Source organism: Cuculus canorus, chromosome 1, assembly GCF_017976375.1.
Source record: "Cuculus canorus isolate bCucCan1 chromosome 1, bCucCan1.pri, whole genome shotgun sequence".
NCBI lineage: Eukaryota > Metazoa > Chordata > Aves > Cuculiformes > Cuculidae > Cuculus > Cuculus canorus.
In genome coordinates this window covers 139,624,056-139,643,805 of record NC_071401.1, presented here as the reverse complement: position 1 = coordinate 139,643,805, position 19,750 = coordinate 139,624,056, and the positions used below count along the sequence as shown (strand labels likewise).

Here is a 19,750-nt window from a genome sequence, read left to right as displayed (position 1 = left end):
CCTCCCCGCTCCCCAGCGGCTTTCCCCGCCCCGGCGTCTAGCCGAGGGGTCGGGAGGTGTCATCGTCTCCGGCTGCGTTCCCGGCGCCTTCGTTCCGCGGCGATACCGGGTGGCGGCTCCCTCGCAGCCTTCTCCTCCCCTTCCCGGGCCCCGCCGGTCGCCAAACTAGGGGGAAAAGGGAAAAGAAGGAAGGGGGAGGGAGAGGGAAAGGAGAGAAGGAAAAGACATTCTCCTGCTAGCGGGGGTTGTTTCTTTATTTTTGCTGTAAGTTTGTTTGCAGGCTGCTGTCCCGCGAACGTGAAAGTGAAGAAACTTGTGATTCTTTTAAATGCTTCGGAGGTAACTTGCAAAAAATAAGTGTTGTGCGCCACTTTGGTGTTCTCCGCCTCAGGTTTCAAAACTCTCATCACTCACTAAACCTCTGGTCCTGCGAAAACTTAAGGTGGGCGCGCCTTCTTGCGTGGATGAATGTTTTTTATTGCATTTAAATGTAAAATTCCGCGGTGGGTGGTGCTTAGCTGAGGCTCAGAGCGCTCCTCTGAAGCTGGGAAAAGTGACAGATGTGGAAGGTGAGGCACAAAGGGCTAAAGCCGCAGAAAAGGCGCCCTGTGTTTGCTCTATGCCTGACTTCGTTATTCAGGCACTCTTCAAGTGCACTTTAATGGCTATTTAGCTCTGAAAGTGCACGAAATGCTTGGGTTCTAGGTTTAGTTACTTTTAGTTAGTTCACTGGTGAACAGGAAACCGCTGTTTTGCTGTTTCCAGGCACTTGTATACTTATTCTGTCATGTTTAATTTATTTGATTTACATAACCTGAATATATGTATTCTGATATTTTTGCTGTCTTCTGATAAAACTGTTCTACGTTGTATAAATGCTTCAATAAAGCACTGCTTCAGTATGTTTGCTAGTGCATGTTACTGATACCACATTTATGCGAGCTCAAAAAAAAAAGGCAGACAAGGCATTTGAACATATGTTTGTTACAGCTGAAGAAAATGTTTAATGCAGGAAAATACATTTAAGAGTAACCATGCAGCTACAACTTGACTCCAAAGTCCCTAGCTGGCACAACTTGGTATCTAACTATTTAATGTACATTTAAACCACTGCACAGGGAAGTCTAAAACTGCTTATACGTTTGCATCCATTATCAAAGTTGTGACTTTTGCAAGCAACTTAAATAAATGGTTCTGATATTCCTTTTAAGCAGAAGTGTGAGGTTTGAACCTGGCATTCTCACAGCTTGAGAATGTACTTTAGTTTCTGTTGAAGTATGCAGATTATCACTATGCCATGGAAAAGCTGATTAATGCAGTTTTAACCCCTATAAATAGTCCATGTTACAGAAGAACAATGGTAAACTCCTAAAAAGGAGTGTGCTTAAGATGCATTCTTCAGGTTGGCTTTTTCTCCTCCCTGATTTCTTTTTTTTTTTACATTCATGGCCATGTTGGCTTATTATAGTCCTGTCATTCCTGCCTTTGTGGCATGGTGGGCTGGCACAGCTCTTTGCAAAGGTATGTTGCAAAACTGAACAGGAAAACAATGCCATTGTTTCATCTCAATAAATTCAGTGATATAGAATCATAGAATAGTTAGGGTTGGAAGGGACCTTAAAGATCATCCAGTTCCAACCTCCGTGCCATGGGCAGGGACACGTCCCACTAGATCAGGGTGCCCAAGGCCCCATCCAACCTGGCCTTGAACACCTCCAGGGATGGGGCATCCACAACCCCCCTGGGCAACCTGTGCCAGCGTCTTCACTTTTATAGTGAAGAAATTCTTCCTAATGTCTAGCCTAAATCTGCCCCTCTCCAGTTTATACCCATTTCCCCTCGTTCTGTCACCACAAGCCTTTATGAATAGGCCCTCTCCAGCTTTCCTGTAGCCCCTTCAAGTACTGGCAAGTCTCTATACAATCTCCTTGGAGCCTACTCTTCTCCAGGCTGAACGACCCCAACTCTCTCAGCCTGTCCTTGTATGGAAGGTGCTCCAGCCCTCTGACCACCTTTGTAGCCCTCCTCTGGGCCCGTTCCAACAGTTCCACATCCTTACGTTGAGGAGTCCAGAAGTGGACACAGTATTCCAGATGAGGTCTCACAAGAGAGGAACAGAGGGCCAGAATCAGTTCCCTTGACCTGCTGGCCACGCTTCTTTTGATGCAGCCCCGGATACAGTTGGCCTTCTGGGTTGTGAGCGCACATTGCTGGCTCATGTCGAGCTTCTCATCAACCATCACCCCCAGGTCCTTCTCTGCAGGGCTGCTCTCAATTACATCATCTCCCATCGTGGAGATATAGCCATAGTGGAGATTTCCCAGTAACTAAGGAAGGACTCAAATTGTGTTTCAGATGCTCTTGCAGCCAAGTGAGTGCTAGTGAGAGACTTCACTCTACAGGAAACTTGGGCATCCATGTTAAGGATATAACAGCTTGTTCCAAATCAAATGCTGCAGTACTGAATGTTCTGCTTGGGATGTAAATTGTCCAGATTCTTATTGTACACCCTTGCCCAAGTTAAAAACAGAATCCTGCTCTCCTGGTCCTTTTGCTGGGACAACTACATGAAAACTTCTCTCACTTAAACAGCAGATGTGATAATCAAGTTAGGGTATTCCCCTTGGTAAAGAATATATTGCATAGAGCCTTTATTTATTTTGGTAATAGAAAAAAGTTTCTTAACAAGACTGAGACAGTTTGTTGTGTATATTACTTATGCATATTCCTTAAAGCATTACAGAAATCAGGTTTTAATTGAAGATTAAACAATGCAGACATTTCTTTTTGGATAGACTCTCTTTTGCCATTACTTTGCAGAACTAAACAGAATTGAGAAAATTTGTAATGGAAGAAATTCCTGGATATCCCCTCTAAAATACTTAATTTTGATATTGCTTATAAACTTTTCTATCCTTTTTCTGTAATTGCTGCTGCAATTGCATTTTAAAAGTGTATATATGTAGTTTTGTTTTTAATTCCTTCACATAAGGAGGGCAAATCTCAAATTTCTTTTACATGAACACCCCCACAAAACTCAGCTACTGAAGTTTCCCACTCATCTAAACGATGCCATTTTTGACATTTCAAGTTGCAATGTACTCTCTTGGTGATCAGCTCATTGAAACACTTTGAATAACAGTGAACTCGAAGGAAAGTGTTGTCTTTTAGAATAAATGTTGCAAAGGAGATGTACATTTCATATGAATTATTTGCCTAGATTTGGCCTTTTGTATAAAAGCTTGTGGTTGTGGTTGAACAGTGTAGGAGGTGCAGTAGTAATGCCTCTTTAAATTGCCTCAGCCGCTTTCTTTCAGTGTGACTGTCCTTACCTGCAACTTGCATACTTCTCTCTTTCCGTTCCTTCCAGTACTACATCCATGGTGGCCATCCCTCTGTACTGGAGTGGGCTCGATTTCATTACCCATGGATATAAATGTCTGTATAAATATTCAGTTCATGTCTCTAGTGAGCAGAGGCTTATGTGTTTGTTTCCAGTCTAGTGGTCAAAAATCAGTTGACTGTGCTGCTCAAATTACAAGTGAGTTAACTGTCTTTACATATGTAAAACTCTGCTATGATAGTAGGCTTCTGACAGGTATAATTATTAACTAGGTAACGTCTTTTGCAGTGAAGCTGATAGAGGATTGATTTGGATCTGTTTAAGCTAAAAGTTTTCACAAGTCTGCAGATCACTGTGCAGGTGAGGTCCCTTTGCATTCCATTCCCAGTTCTGGAGATTAGGATTTGTATGGCTTCGTGCCAAACCTCTGGGAGGCAAAACTACTTATGGACAACATCAGAAAACACTTACTTTCCTTTTTAGCTACTTTTTCATGCAGCTTAGCTGCTGGAAATAAGGTGGAATTGGGAGTATATGACAATCTGTACTCTGTGTACAACCATAATGCTTCAACTCGAAAAGCACAGTTAGAAAACGCTGGCTGAAGCAAGTGACAGATGTTCGCTCTGTATGGCTTAGGATTTCTAAAGTTTGCTGAGGTTTGCATCCCTACAGAATTAGTCCCCATTTGGCTTATGGAGTAATGTTTTCTGGTGAAGATATGTCTTTCAAAGCCCACTTTCCACCAGGAAATTTTCAGGTATAGCACTGTAAATTTTACACCTGCTCCGCTAACTGCTGCCATAGCATGTGAACTGGCCAACTAGACGTATAAAACCACAACAAAACTAACAAAACTAAAACACAACATTTTCAGTGATATGTGATGTGTTCATAATCTATAGATTTGGATACATTCTTCAGTGGGATACTCAAAGGTATTAATGACAAAAAGAAGATATGATACAGTATAATCCCAGTTACTTTGTGTTCTCTTTACATGGTGTAGTGGAAAAGATGAAAATTGCCATTTTCCCCTTGAAAATTATGAACTCCTCTTGGAGTCAAGTTGTTATATTCAATGACTGAAATTTTATCTTGCTGGACATGAGAAAGTGTGTTCTTTTTCCAGAAATTACGAATTTGATCTCTGATAAAGTACAGTTAGTACTCAAGAAAAGTCACATTGGATGTGAAAAACAAAACTTTGTATCTTCTCACATTTCACAACTCTGAAAGTGTGTTCCCCATGGTACCATGAAAGGACTTTGTAGTCTCATTATATGCCTCCTGGCTGATAACCCTTTAGGAGTGAGGACAGTATGACAGGGTTAGTTCTGTTGCGGCTGCCGTGACCTTACACCTATCCACAGCAGTGCATGCAAGAACTCAAGCTCTTACAGGACTCTGCTTCCAAATAAATTTGGACAACACGTAGTCTAGTGAGAATAGTTTGTGAACATTGTTGTGGTAATGAAATCTGAGGCATCTAGACCGCAACATTTACAGCATGATGTCTATTCTTGATGTAAATGCATGCCTTTTCTTCTTAGCATGGAAAACATGCTGAGAATCTTTAAAATAAGCTGAGTTGTGTGATTCTTGGGTAAACAGTGTACTTCGGGAAGTGCCACATGTTACATTACTGCAAGGTAAACTGTCAAGTTGGTTTTCAGCTTCTTACTTTAAGCAATTAAGTGCATACACCAACTATTCTTTTAACATCTGTTCTACACAAACTTTAGGACACAGATTGTCTTTTGAATGCATATGACCAGCATATGATGAAGACCTCTACATTCACTGTAATGCAAATATTAAAGCATAAATCTGATCTCAATGGTATGGCTCAGACTCCCATATGGAAGCTTAAAAAATTATTTCTTGAATAATTAAGGTGTTAAGGGCAAGGGCAAGAAATTTTATATGGTGTACATGTTCCTTATATAGTTGTTGTACATTCTAATTTTAGACAGAATTCTGCTCTGCTTGTGTCTCACATAAGAGACTTTTCCCAGAAAACAGGAATCTTTTTCTGTATAATTAAACGTGTAACTTAATTCAAGTTCAGCAAAGTCTGAGTTACAAGGCTAAATGCTTGCAGAGAATGCTTATACTCTAATTCCAATATTAAGATTGCACTTTTTTTATTTTTAGCGCTTAGAGGAATGTTAGCAGAAAATTATGCAGATCTATTTGTAACAAAAATACAAAACATATCTTTAACCATGGTCTGTACTAGAATTTATTTTATGTAATTTACATTAACAAATTAAACACAGTATACAAAGTTATTAATAATCTCAGAAGAAGTTAAAAAAATTGAAATCTGTTTCTTTAATAGAATTGGTCAGACTGCAATTTTGCTTTTTTGAAATAATTCAAAGTGTTGAAGACATTTCCCCTCTTTTGGCATTGGAGGAAAAATAGTTACTTTCCAGATATCCTTTGCAAGAGTTTTAAAATAAGACAGGGAGTATCATCCTAGAGTAATTAAATAATCTTGTCATCAAGGAGTATTTGTTTAAGATTTTAAAAACTGAAGCGAAAGTCCCTGTCTCTAATAAGAACAAGGATTTAGAATTCTATCTGCTATATCCCAAGTGACTACAATGCTCTTAGGAGATGAAAGCAGTATTTATACTGTGATTGATCTATTTATACAAGAAGCTAAAAAAAAAAAAGATAGTAAAAAATATTCTAAGGAGCCCTGACATTCCAGGAAAGAATAACCTTTGCCACCAGATCATTGGGTACATTTATTTTTTTTCCTCACCTAAATTTCCGTCTCTGTTTTGAAAAGAATTTTGACCAAAGAAAGTAATTTTTGAACCATCTCTGGTTTTAATGCTCTGATTGAGATTGTAAAATAGTTACTATTGGTTGCGCTTACAGACTAAAGTAAAAGAGAAGCATTTGAGTTTTGTTGTTTGTATGGAGAAAATGTGAAACAATATTCAGCAGTGGAAATATTTCATTCAAATTTTCATTCACAGCCAAACTCACAACAAATCTGTCTTGGTTTTTCTAATGAGTCTGAACCTAAGGGTCAGAAACTTATTTAAAAAAACCCTCAGGGGGACCACTGTTGATTTTCAAAGGGCAATTCAAATAACAGACATTGGGCTGTTCTAGCTAGAATAACATACAAGATTAGAATCATGGACCTTCATGATTTCTGTTGTTCTGCCTGTTTGAATGTTCACATTTAAAAAAAGAAACAAAGTAGTGACCTGTCAGAAAAATGCATAGTTAAAAATATTTATATTATTTCCTTCAACTGGAGAAAAATAATTCGTGATCTCACATCCTAGGAGCAATTAAGAATTAGCTCCGTTCAGTAACAGAACAAAAAAAGGCAGACAGTACTATTTTAATTAATGTCTCTTGATGCCTTAGGAAAAATATATGGGGGTTTTGTGATGTGAAGAACATGTAGCATATTAGAAAAGCAATACAACCTGTATTTATATTATTTTCCCAGCAATCTAGAAGCAAGTGTCCCATAAAAAAAAAACTTGCAGAAACTTCAACTGATCTATTTTCCCAAAAACACATGAAAGAAATAAGGCCATGGAAACAAATGATATGAGCACAACATTGCATAGCAATTTTTGACTGACAATGAGGTAGGAAGAATAGACTGTAATGAACTTCGAAATTGATTGGAGAGACAGTCACTATTAAACTTAAGGATGGAAATTACACCTAACCTATTTCTGCTGTGAAGACAAATGCTTTTTAGTGGTCACTGATGTTTGTTCAGTCTATACCGTGATGAAAGTCCTACTTAGAGTTTTCAAAAAAGTTACAGGGCAATAAACTAGTGTTTGAATTTGCAGCTTTTTAATTGTTCTGTAATATATGCTGACACATAGGTTCTTATCTCAAGTAAACATGTGAAATATGTTACTCTGTAATGGAAGTAAGGTCTTTCTGCATGGTACTTAAGATGTTAGTGTTGAGCTACAATGTCTTGCCCTTTGCTTGTGGCTCTTCAAGTTTAATGTCAGCTCTGTCAATAACCAGGAGAGGTTTGAGGTTGCTTCCATCATTTTAGAGATGAAGGAAGACTCCAGCTGAGCATGTTCCTTGTCATCTGCAATTCTCCAAACTCTCAAAAATCACATCTGTATTTTTTGATTGTAGATATGTTCTGCAAAATCCGTGTGTTTGAACGGTGTATATGATGTATAGATTTATTGCCCCCCTCCCCAGTGAGGCTTATCTCTCTAAATCCACGACTTGAATCATTATAGAATGTCAGAGGGAGGAACGCAGGTTGTTTTTTTTTTATGGTTTTATGTTTTCCTATTATATATTTAACATATTTGTAAATGTTTGCCTGTGTTATATGCGTTGTAATGTTTGTCTGTAAGGTATATGGCACCTTGTGCTAGTGTCTTTTAGATGAGGTTTTTATTAGATCATAGCATAAATAAGCAATTACTACACTCCCAGTCTCTGCTGGATTAGTACTGTAAAGTGTTTGATGAGTGGAAAAATGTAAATCTTGCACCCATCTTCAAGAAAAACACAGAAAGGACAATCCAGAGAACTGAAGCTTAGTCAACTTCGCTTTGGTTCTTGGGAAAATCTTGGAGAGAGTCTTCTTGGAAGTTGTTTCTGTGCACATGAAAGAGAGTAAAGCAACTGGGAGCAGTCAGCATGGATATCAGAGGTACCATGATTTACCAAAGCTAATTCACATCTGACCTGCCTGACTGCCTTCTATGCCTAGACACGTGAATAAGGGGAGAGCAGTTGATGTCATTGCCCCAACTCTAGCAAGGTCTCCAATACTGTATCACACAGCATTCTTCATCCATGCTGGGATATGATGATCTGGACAGGTGGGCAGCCAGATGGATAAAAAACAGGTTAGATGGTGAGGCTCAGAAGGTATTGGTTAATAGGTCATGATCTACTTAGAGGCCAGTAACAAGTAGAGTCCCACAGGTGGTGGAGCTGGGGACTGTCCATGACCTGGAGGAGGTGACGTTACACTCTGTATAATTTTCAGATGACACTACACTGGATCTATGACTTGATACACTCAAGTGCAAAGCTGCCACTAAGGGGCACACAGACAGGCTGGAGGAATGGGCCCATAAGAACCTCCTGAAATTCAGCAGGGCTGAAGGCAGAGCCATCTGCCTTAGGGAGGGCGAGCCCTGGAAACCATGCAGCTTGGAGCCTGCCTGCCTGGGGAGCAGCTCTACCAAAGGATACCAGTGCACGGTGGGCAGTGAGCTGGGCATGAGCCACCAGCACCCTGGTAGCAGAGACAGACAGTGGCCTCCAGGGCCATACCAGCAGGTACATGGCTAGTAGCTCACAAGAACTGAAGGGTCATTCCGTCTCCTCAGTATTCCTTAGACCATGCCCAGAAGCTGACAAGAAGTGAAGGTTCATCCCCTCTTCTCAGTATTCCTCAGACCACGCCGAGAAAACTGCATTTGTTTTAGATCCTCTGTCTCTGTGCAAGAATGGTGACTGACTGAAACATGTTCAGCAGAAGACCACCAAGATCACACGGGACCTGGAGTACTTGCTCTGTGAGGAGAAGGACCTAACAGCCCTCCAGAAGGACCATAACAGCTATGAAGACAGGATAGACAATTGTTGCATCAGGAATATCATGAATTTCAACAAAGGGGTAAGCTAAGTTCTGCACCTGGAGAGAAATATCCCTATGCACCAGTACAGACTGGCAGCTGGCCAGCTGCAAAGTTGCTTTTCAGAAGAGGTCCTGGTGTCCTCGTGGACAAGTTGAACATGAACCAGCAATGTATCCTTGCAGCAAAGATAGCCAGCAGCATCTTGGGCTGCATCAAGAAAAGATCTTATCATCACCTGATGGAAGGATGTAAAGAAGATGAAACCAGACTATTCTCAATAGTATACAGTGACATGAAAAGAGGCAATGGGCACAAATCGAAACACAAGAAATTATATTTAAACATAAGAAAAATCTTTTTTACTATGAGAGTGATTGAATACTGGGACAAGTTACCCAGAAAGGTTGTTGAGTCTCCATCCTTGAGATATTAAAAAATCAACTGGACACAGTCCTGAGCAACCTGCTATAGCTGACACTACTTTGAGCAGGAGAGTTGGACTAGGCAATCTCCAAAGGTTCTTTCTAGCTATTTCTAGGAATTCTTGGGAACTGTCAGTTTCTTCATCTATTCTATTGTTCTAAAAGATTTGATTTTTGAAAAAGTATATTGATGGGACAAAAAGTGACAAATGTAAATGAAGTGCTCTGTTACTTATGGTACACAAACTCAGTTGACCTGATTACATTTAAGTTTGAGACTGGTTTTGGAAATTTAGTTTTGTAATGTGATGTCATTTCTTTGTATAGAACTGTGACATGTAATAGGAGAGATTCCTGCCTTTTAAATATAAACCGTAGAAAAAATTATAATAATTGGACCACAGGACCAATTTCACTCTAGTTTCTAGTTTCACTCTCTTTTTTCATGTGATATCATGGTACCTGAAATTCTAAAACTGCAAGACTATCCAAAGACAAATGGTAATATTTGCATTAGTACATATATCCAGTTTTGTGGAAACATTTTTTATTTGATGTTAAACTTAGTTAAATGCCCTTTTAAATTAATTCCCGTGGCAATTGTGTTTGAACCACAAAAAACATATTTAAATAACCTTGGAAATTCTTTAAGGTACTGTTATTGCAAGATGTAATTCATATGAAAGGTGCTGAGCACTCCAAAATCTGTCAGAGGGAATAGTCAAGTCATAATTGCTCTGGTTTGAGCTAAAGTAGAATCAGTTTTTTAACATTTCAGCTAAGCCTTATCTAAGTAACTTCATTTTCTGAAAGTTAACTGCATGTTTTTCAGGCAATGTTTCTCTCTAATAGTGGTAACAGTGGTATGCAGAAAGGCCACTTCTTGTATTTATTCCTGTAGAAACCGAGGCCATCTTCAAGTCCGTGGAGTGCCGAAAGTGAAAGGGGCAAAAGAGGGTCACACCTGCAGGGAGATGATTCTATGAGATACGTCATCCTTGGTATAAAACTGAGGGAACACAAGAATCAAGCCCTCTTCTTTGGTGGCTGGCATCTAAGGACCTCATCCATCCTTCTGCCCCTGTTCCTGGATCTGTGCATACCTGAATCCATCTCCTGTGTCCAGCTCCCTCCTGTCACTGAGTCCAACCTGGGATCTTTTCCCCATGCCTGCTCTGCAGCATTAGTGGTGATGTAGTCATTGGGAGCAGGGGATGCAATTTATTGTATTTGTATATATTTTACTAATTTGTTATTAACAGTTTTTTCTTACCATTATTCTTGTTTCATTAAAGCTGTTTTAGTTTCCAGCCAACCCTAGAGGGTGGGAAGGGAATTGGGTCCACAGCTGCCTGTATTTAGTTGCCAGTCAAGCTGTGCTGGGACTAAATAGTGACGATAATATAGCTATGTTATTTTACTTGCACTCTCTAATAGGCTTGTGTGTCTTGAAAATAGTCCTAGAGAATCTGTAAGCAGAGTATAATTAGAGTTATTTATTAGTGTACTATAGTGTGTCATTCAAGCTAGAACACTCCAGCAGCTCACAGTAGAATTGTCCTTGGAAAACTCGCAGTTAACACCTGCAGGTTTTTTTAATAAGCCTTCTGACACTAAAGCCTACGATTTGGTTTAAATTTTTATGGTCAGTTTTTATAATTAAATGTATTGCATTTTCATTTAATGCTACTTAATGCTTTACTAAATGTAGTTTCATCTTAATAAGACACTTATATTCCAAGATAAGGGTTCAGATGCAGAGTTCTACTGCAGATAAAAACGGTGAAATGTAGTTATTTTGGTTATGTGTTGCATATAGATAAAAACTCAGATCCTGAAGTGATTTTTTATGATCCAACTTACTATTAATAATTCTATTGTTTATATACCTTTTGAATTTTTCTTGGTTTGGGCAATGGAAATTGTTACAGTTTAGTGTGGCCAGCATTACTTTCAAGTTCTCACTGGGGATTTTGTTTTGCTTGGTGCAGTAGAGAATGCAGCATGTCAGGGCTAGAGTTACTAATTTAGGCGATTATATCTGTTGGAGTGAAAACAAAAGTCATGGAATATTTTTCTTGGTCTGAAATTTAGTAGGAGCTGGTCTGACTCAAAACTGACTTGATAGTGCTGCATTAAATGTTTATCTTGTTGCTAAGGTCTGAAATGGACCTATTTTTTAAAAACTTACTGAGCTGTAATGTACTGGAAACTGCTTTTTTTCAGCACAGTATAGGAGATTTTGAATCTTTCTGGCTTAGAAATGAAAAATGGAAAACACAGGATGTTGACAAGAAGGTTTTTGGTTTGGATTGTGAGTTTATTTTCCTTGAGGGCAATGCGTAAATTTATTACTGAATGATTCTTTGGACTTTGACTGTGAGAAATTCTTGCACATAGACTCTCATGAGAAATTTATAAATTATTTTATTCTCTTGCTTATAGTGAGGATAACGATAGTAAAAAAAAAAAAAATAAAATAAAAATGAAAGGTAGCTGTAGGATTGTGGAATTCAGAAATAGAAACAAGCCCCAGGTATATACCACTGCAGAACATACTGCAGAGACACTAATGGGGCTTATGACTGTGACAAAAAACGACGTCAGGATTTAACTTCTGACTCTTGAGTAGATTCTTCATGTGCCCACAGCTGATGACTCTTCTGCCCCAAATAGGAGGGAAATGAAGAATAGTAACACATTCATCAGCAGGTATCTGCGCCATGCAAATACCCAGTTACAGCCAGTTTGTTTCATACCTAATTTGTTAGGGTTTTTAATTAGCTGAGGTTCTATAAGAAGTGTGTACAATTTAATTAGTCTGTACAAAAATTGTAATTGCTCAGAACCATTGATATAGGGATGACGGCTCAGTGTGTGGGGTGGGAAGAATCTCTGTTTCCGATAGAGCTAAATGATTTGAAAAAGATGCACTAAAAGGCAGGAACTAAACAGATGGAATGGATTTGCAAGAGCTGTCAAACCAAATCGATGAAAAGACATCCATTTAGCATGTTATGCTGGGGACAACTTTTTGTGGTAAAACATTACAGTGAAGATAATAAATTTTGAATTTGAAACTTGCATAAGAATTATTTGTGTCTTTGCTTGTCTTTTTGTTCTGTTTCTCTTCGGAAGCCTATTGCTGTCTCAGAGCCAGTCATTGCCCAGAGGGCAATGAAATAGGAGAGTTTTAGTGGTCCTGCAGCTTGGTGACTTGCATTACAGTGTCAGTGCTCCATTTAAAGGGCTTAAATGTTTTCAGTGTTACCGGGGAGCAGAAGAGTGTAGTCTTGAGTGTGGTAAGCAAAGTGTTGTGACTTTGAGGCTGGTGAGGAGTAGCCCTGGAACACAGATGGCACATCTTAACACATTTAGTTGAACATTGATTTTTCTTTGATAAACCAACAAAGATGCTGCCAGAATTTATCAAGTCAGGAGGAAAACCAAGACCATTCCCTTCAATTTACTAGTTATCATTTATCACAACTAGCAAAAGTAGATTTTCATCCAAAAATACCATAGAGCATCTAGGTTTCGAAGTGGTTGATGCAACTTTACCTGTTCGATAGAAAAAGTACAGCCGCTGACTTTCACATACACTTCTGTAAGTTTCTTTATTTTCACAAAGTAAAAATAGATAACTGATCTTCACAATTTTACATATCTGATTTCTTTCTTAATGAAAATATAATGATAAACCTCATTTTGGTTAACATGGAAACAGCCAAACTCCCTGGAGCCCACATATCATGACATTAATGTGTCAGAAATCATAAGACTATATAACCTCACGTTTTAGAGGATGGACAGGAGTATTTCACAGGAGTGATATGAAAGGGGATCTCCCTGCTACATCGCTGAACAGACTTCAGCATGGCTATGCTGAGCATGCGACTCTCTTCCAGATTGGCTTCAGCAATTGCTTCTAGAACAGCCTTGGATTCTGATTGCCCAGAACCTGCAGGTCAGCATAGACCTATTGCAGCTTATAAAATGCAGCCTTAGGCTGGGGACTGTGCTTGCCTCCTTGATATGGTTAAAAGTCAGAGATTTTCTACCTTATTACAAACCTGATGTTCAGATTCCACCTGGGATAGAGCAGGTTTTGTTTTCTTTCTCTTGGTTTATAAAAAAAAAAATTTATCATAAACCCTTTTGTGTTCATTGAACAGAAAACAAATGGGTGTCGGTCTCTAGTGATCTGAGCTGGGTCAACAGGGATATTTTCTGCCTGTCTACATAATACTGAGATTTCTTATGATCATTTTGTGTGTCATGAGACTATCATTTATAAGTGCTACCAAGAGCCTATTCCTGTTAAAGTCAATGGGTGTTTTTGCTATTGCTTTTCAACAGTAGTACAATTGATGACTGAAACTGAGCAGCTGCTGAAAGGTTAGTTTTAAAGTAGAACCATGGTCAGAAAAGCAAAGTGACCCTGTCAGGCTGACATGCTGGGAGCACTGCATTTATTTTTTCTCAATGACTTCCAGACGAAATCTGCTCAGTTTTCAAGTAAAACATATTTTATTGACTTCCAGAACTGCAAAGTTAGCCTCAGTGTGAAAATTCAAAACTGTTACTTCTGTTTCATTCCATAGAAGATTCTGTGTTTAGGACTTGGTTGATGTCACTGATGCATGGCTGAATCCAGCCTACCTTTCTATGTCTGTCCTATCTCTGGAGCGTGAAAGCTGCCACAGTACAGATTTATCAGGAGAGTAAACAAACATAACTTGCAGAGATAAGGAGATAAACTCTGGACGTAAGGGCCATTTTTATGTCTGTCTTCTAGTTGCACCTACTTTAATCCTAAACTTCTGTCATCATAATGATTTAATGTTTTCAGATTGCTTTAGACTGGGACTACAGAGTCTAAATAGTCTTCACTGTAATAAAATGTTTTACAAAAGTGCTTAGATTTATCATAAAAGTAATGATTTTAAGATAAGGTTAAGACATCAGAAACCACATCTGAAAGTGTTGACTCCTCCCAGGTCATGCAATTCTTTCTTTACTCTCAAGGGCTCGAAAAGTCATACAGGGAGATGGATCGGAGAACTAATTTAGTTCATTATTTGAAAGCTTTTAATGATATATAATCACAGGAGGGGATTCAGCAGATGCTGGCCCATCATATCTGGGCCTTAATCTGACCCTGACCTCAGAATTTTCATGTGGCTCCTCAGGCAACACATACATCATCTGATCTTAAACTGCTTGCTTGATTAATATACCTACGATAAAATGTATGCTCAGTGCTAAAGTTGAAGCCAAAGCTCATCCTTTCCATCACAAGTGCACCAAGGATAAACAGATTTGTTTAAGGTTTTGCAGTGATTAAGACAGTCCAGAACAGAATGTCATATTTCTAATAAAGGGATAACCAGGACTACTGTTCCAGAGTTTAAAAAGTGAAGTAGCTTCAACTCCTGTGTTTTGCAGTGCCCATGAGCTGTTCTGGAAGTTCCTCTCCGTCCTTATTTTGTCAGTTATCACATAAAACAGTAATTATTCCAGGGCCTGAATGTCTGTATGCATGTTTGTTTATGATGAAGCATTTATGACAAATACAGATTTTTAAGACGTGCTAATTTCTACCGTGCTTTATACCACACATACTGTGTTTGGTAGTGCTTCGTGGAACTTAAGGCTGCTGTCTGAAAATATAGCTATTTTCAAGGGCAGTCAAGTATTAATGATTCTTCTGGAGTGTAAGAATATGCTAACCGAACTCCTTGGATGCTACAGAAACTTGTTAGATTTTTACTGTAGGAGATCTTTTCATGCTTTCTCTAGGTATTTTATTTTTCATCACATTTACAACCAATGAAAAGTCACAAAAGTATTGGTGATTGCCTTCACCTTTAGTGTTCTTCCATTGTCCTGTGGATTGCAGAACTGTTTAGTGAGCTTGTTAATCTATGTCAGGTGAGAATTGTTTTCTTTTTCAGGTGAGGCTGTGCCTCAACAGGGGAACAGTTGCCTGTTGATCTTGTTCTTCATTCTTGATCGCTGCTAAGCTTTTGCAGGGCAGGGGAAGATTGCTCCTCTGCAGAGAATGAATGAGCATGTGCAGGTGAGAAGTTTTAGTGAGGCAATGGGCTTTAGCAAGGATAGAATAGAGGAAGTGAGGAGTAGGTGGAAGCCTGGTGGATAAGAAACTTGAGGAGGAACAGAAAGCTTCCCTGCAAGGGGGCTGCAGCATTGTTTGGAGGTAGTGGAAAGAAACATTCCTGAAGATCTGGAGGTTTGTTCTAGCTAGCATTCATTTTCTGAATGAAAAAGAAAGGCTGTTGGAAAAGTTCCAGCCTTCAAGAATACCACCTTCGGGGTGCAGGTTGGTTTCAAACATTTCTGTTTAGTGTCCTATTCTGCAGATGTGAATTTTCTTTTTTTGAGGTTGTTTTTCTATTTTTTTCTTGTTTATTAGTTTCGGTACACTCAAGTGCCAGTGTCAGAAACTGGTAGTGTTAGGCATCTGTTGATGTGCTCCCATTTTCAAGAAATTAGATTGTTTGCTCTTACTTTTCAAATGGTGATAAACTATAATCATGTAGTCATATAGATCCAGCTTTCCCTTTCTGTTGAGTTGTGTAGTCTTTTCAGGAGCTGTTTCCACTTATGTAAAAAAGCCTGTGTGCAAACATATACTAGTATTGGACCATGCATGCATACAGGTGTGTGAATTTAATCCATTGATCCACTGTGTTCCATGTTACCATTCTGCTGTGTGTGCATAGCTCAGATTGGTATTACAAGCAATTAAGTTTGTTTTCTGGAAATAGTCACCTCTTAATAAATAAAAAACCAAGAAACAGCACAACAGAAACACAATCCCCTACCCTGGGAAAACAAATAAACAAGGCCATAGCAGTATATGGAAGTACTCAAGGACATACAAAACTTTTTAGCTCTGTGTTTGTGCAGTAGGAGAACATCCAAGAGTTACTTTTTTTCCACTTCTATAAGAGATATTGTGTAGTTGTATGTAAGTGAAGTACAATACACTTCAAGGTTAATATCAAAACTGATGTACTGTTGTAGAAGTGGACAAGCCATAAGAAGCTGCTTTACATGATGTGAAAATGTTATGCTTTGTGTTGTTTTGAAGAAGGCCTTGTTTGAGCACCTTGTAGTGACTCATCCTGTTACGTGTGCCATCAATTCCATTGTGTTTGAAAAGAAGCTCTTATAAATAGGTACAATGAGGACAATAATATCTCATAAGCTTCCTGCTGAAATTATTTGTTTATGAGCAGGGACCACCACATCAATAAAGTGGAAGTTTAGGCATGAAAATAGTCCTCCTCAAGTTTTCTTCAAGGGAGAGAATTAAACCTAAGCCATGAGTGCTATTTTGCTTTTCAAAAATGTTCTCTCTCTGTTTCTTATAATACATCTGTACAGAGTTTGAACTTGTGTTGGTGGTGTGGCCGATGTTAGACAGAAATGGAGATAAATGGTGTTTATCTGTTTCTAATTTGTGTATTTTAACAGTAAAATGCTCTTCCTATATAGTAAATAAATGAGTTTATACAATTTTTAGTTTACACCTGATTTAAGTGTTGGCTATCTTCCAAACTCACGCAAATACCATTGATATGTAGAATTTGAGAAAATGTGTATGCAAATAAGTGTATGGAGTTATGTGAGGGACATGAAAACAGCTGAACAGGTTTGTACTGCATTAGTGAAAACTATGAAGAGTGCAAAAAGTCAAATACTTATTTAGGCCTGCTTGCCCCCTTGATTTCTTCAAAACATCAAGAATGCGTAGTTCTGCTGAGCTGCTTTTTAAGTTGTGAAAGATTATCTCTACAAAACTGGCACTGTTTTGTAAAGGTGCCTAAATAAATAGGTAAAAGCTGAATTTTGCCATCTTGAAGGTTCTATGCCCTCCCCATGTGCATCTCCTTTGTGTGTGTGAGATCTTTCAAAGTAATTCCCGCCAATACGTTTATTAGAATATGAATCAATATAAATATCATTATGTTATATATTATGGCTATTATGAGTGCCTGTTGATGTAGCATATTCAGTGAGTAGTCTTGATATATCAAGCGGCTGTTGGAATACTGATAGTTAAATATCTCTTGTATTTTTTTTCAAAGAAATGTGCTAATATATGTTGTTTAAGCTTTCAGTTTTTTAGGGATTAAAATATACTAGTCCAGTGTCAAAATGTATTAGTTTATGAGATTGTAAATTTCACATATTTTTGCTTTTCAGTGGCTTGTACAGTTTGTCTTCTAGAGCTAGCACTTTATAAAGCAGTAGGAAGCATCTCATTTTCTTAATATAAAACAATATAAAGCTCAATTTGCCCAAAGTCAATGATATTTTTCATCTTGCTCTCTGTGGTGTTGAGTGGCCTCTATTTCTGTCAAAATCAATTGGATTTGCAGTTGTTTAGTATCAGTTCTATGAGAGCTTTCATACCTTCAGAGCATGTAAGACCAGAAAGGTCCCTTTGGTTTGTACAGTCTAAACCATATATAGTTTATAAATCATGCTATAGTCCCCTCAGTTTGACACTGTTTACCTGTGCCGTTAGGTCCTGTGACTTATATTAACCCAGATTTAGTTAAAGCTATTCATATCTTCCAGAAGGGCTTTCTGCGTGGGTTCTGAGGGTAGCCAGAAATGAAAATCTTGACTTCTTATGTGGTTAGCTGGTTCAAGTAAATAAATCATTACTGCTTAAAGATAATAAAAATTGTGCATTCACTTCATTCTGAACCTGATTGACTTCAGCTTCATGAGGCTGATTCTTATGAGGATTTTTTGTGCATCTGCATCAGCATGTCACTTCGGATTGGGAATGCGTATTGTAGTAGGTTTGCTAACTATTTTTTTTTTTTAATCATCTTCTGCTCTATCCCCCTATTCCCTGTGCTGCCAGTGGCATCAGAAATGCAGCTGGTGAGCAGATTCCTTCGGAGTGAGCTTCCACCAGCAGATGCATTCCAGGAGCAGGAGTGTAGCTAATGCGCTCCAGCTGCAGAGACACATGTAAGAATAGGAAAGCAGGCTATGGCTGGTCTGAAATATCTCTTCCTTTACCTCCTCCGCCCTGCCCCACAAATTCCTAATGGGTGGGCATCAGGCCCTCAGCACCTACTGATCCTTTCCTTGTGGGGCTGTGCTGCCTGGTAATGTAAACAAAGCCTTTGTTAAAGGTCAGCTTGGTACCTAGTAACTTCTATCTGGGAATTTATTTACATAGGGTGTTGTAGCATGAGGATGATCATCTGAAAAGTTTCAAGTGCTTAAGTCTTCTGCTAAAAGAAGCATTCTGTTTCTTTTTCCAGTTCATGGTTCTGAGGACAGTTTCCCATTTTTTCAAAGTCCTTTTTTAAGGTTTGAAATAGCTCTTAAAATATATTTTAATTTTTTTTTATTTTAATTAGAATATTATTATTTTTAAAGAGTGCTAACCAGAATATCATGGGGTACTAATTCAAGTGTGATGTGGAAGTAAAGGATATTCAGTTTAAATGCAGTTGTATGAAGCACAGTGAAACCAGGACTACCTTCTCTCCTGGGGTCAACACAGTCTTCTTTTGACAGGAATATAGCTAATGCCAATTATTTAAGGCTTTACTTAGTGACTTTTTGTCATTGCTTTCTTCAGGACTTAAATTCAGCCAAGTAAGGTGGATATATCAGTGCAGGCTTTATGCTTACACCTAGACTACCCTTTCAGAATATAAGTAGACCTCTACATTTCTTCTAGTCGTGTAAAGAAATGGTAAAGTCAGGGTATAGGCCGTATCAGATTTGGATGCAGGTAGGCCAGAGAAATAATCTGCTAATATATTTCAAATATCTACTTTGAGTTATTTAAGTGCACTAATTTTAAGAGTGTTTATTCCTTGTAGATGTTGTTAAAAGTATTCCTTAGTTACTAATGTACTGGGAAGTCCTTCATCTTGCTGCGATACTAGCTTGTCATCCTGCTTCTCTCCAAGTATACGAGAAAAATGTTCTGAACCTTTTGCCTTTTCTACTCATTAAAAATATTGCTGTCTTCACATAGGTATTTGCCTATTGTTAAGAATTCTAGTTTTTCTCATTTAGATTTCCCAGCCAACTTATATCAGGAGAAGTTTAGAGGTTAAGAGGTCTGCATTAAAATCTGGCTTCTCCTCAGGCTCCCAGTTGGACCAAGAAAATTTATTCAGAGTCGGATTTTAAAGGCATTTAAATTGCTACAGGTTTGGGTTTTTAACATATTTGAATGGATTTTTCTTTGCTTCAACTTCTTCCACTTTTGTTTAAGGAATATGTTCAGCAATTTTTATTAAATAAAACCAACAGTATATGAGAGGGGACAGAGATGACGCCCAGTTTAAAAC

At 38.4% G+C, this 19,750-nt stretch overlaps 1 protein-coding gene across 1 annotated transcript in view; it reads left to right on the top strand.

The window, feature by feature from the left end:
• Positions 1 to 11: 11 nt before the first annotated feature.
• PIK3C2G (phosphatidylinositol-4-phosphate 3-kinase catalytic subunit type 2 gamma) overlaps positions 12 to 19,750 on the top strand; it is a 291,894-nt gene continuing 272,155 nt past the window's right edge. Inside the window, exon 1 of the mRNA XM_054078355.1 lies at positions 12 to 442. The gene's annotated coding sequence lies outside the window, so the exon portion shown is untranslated. The remainder of the gene's footprint in view (positions 443 to 19,750) is intronic.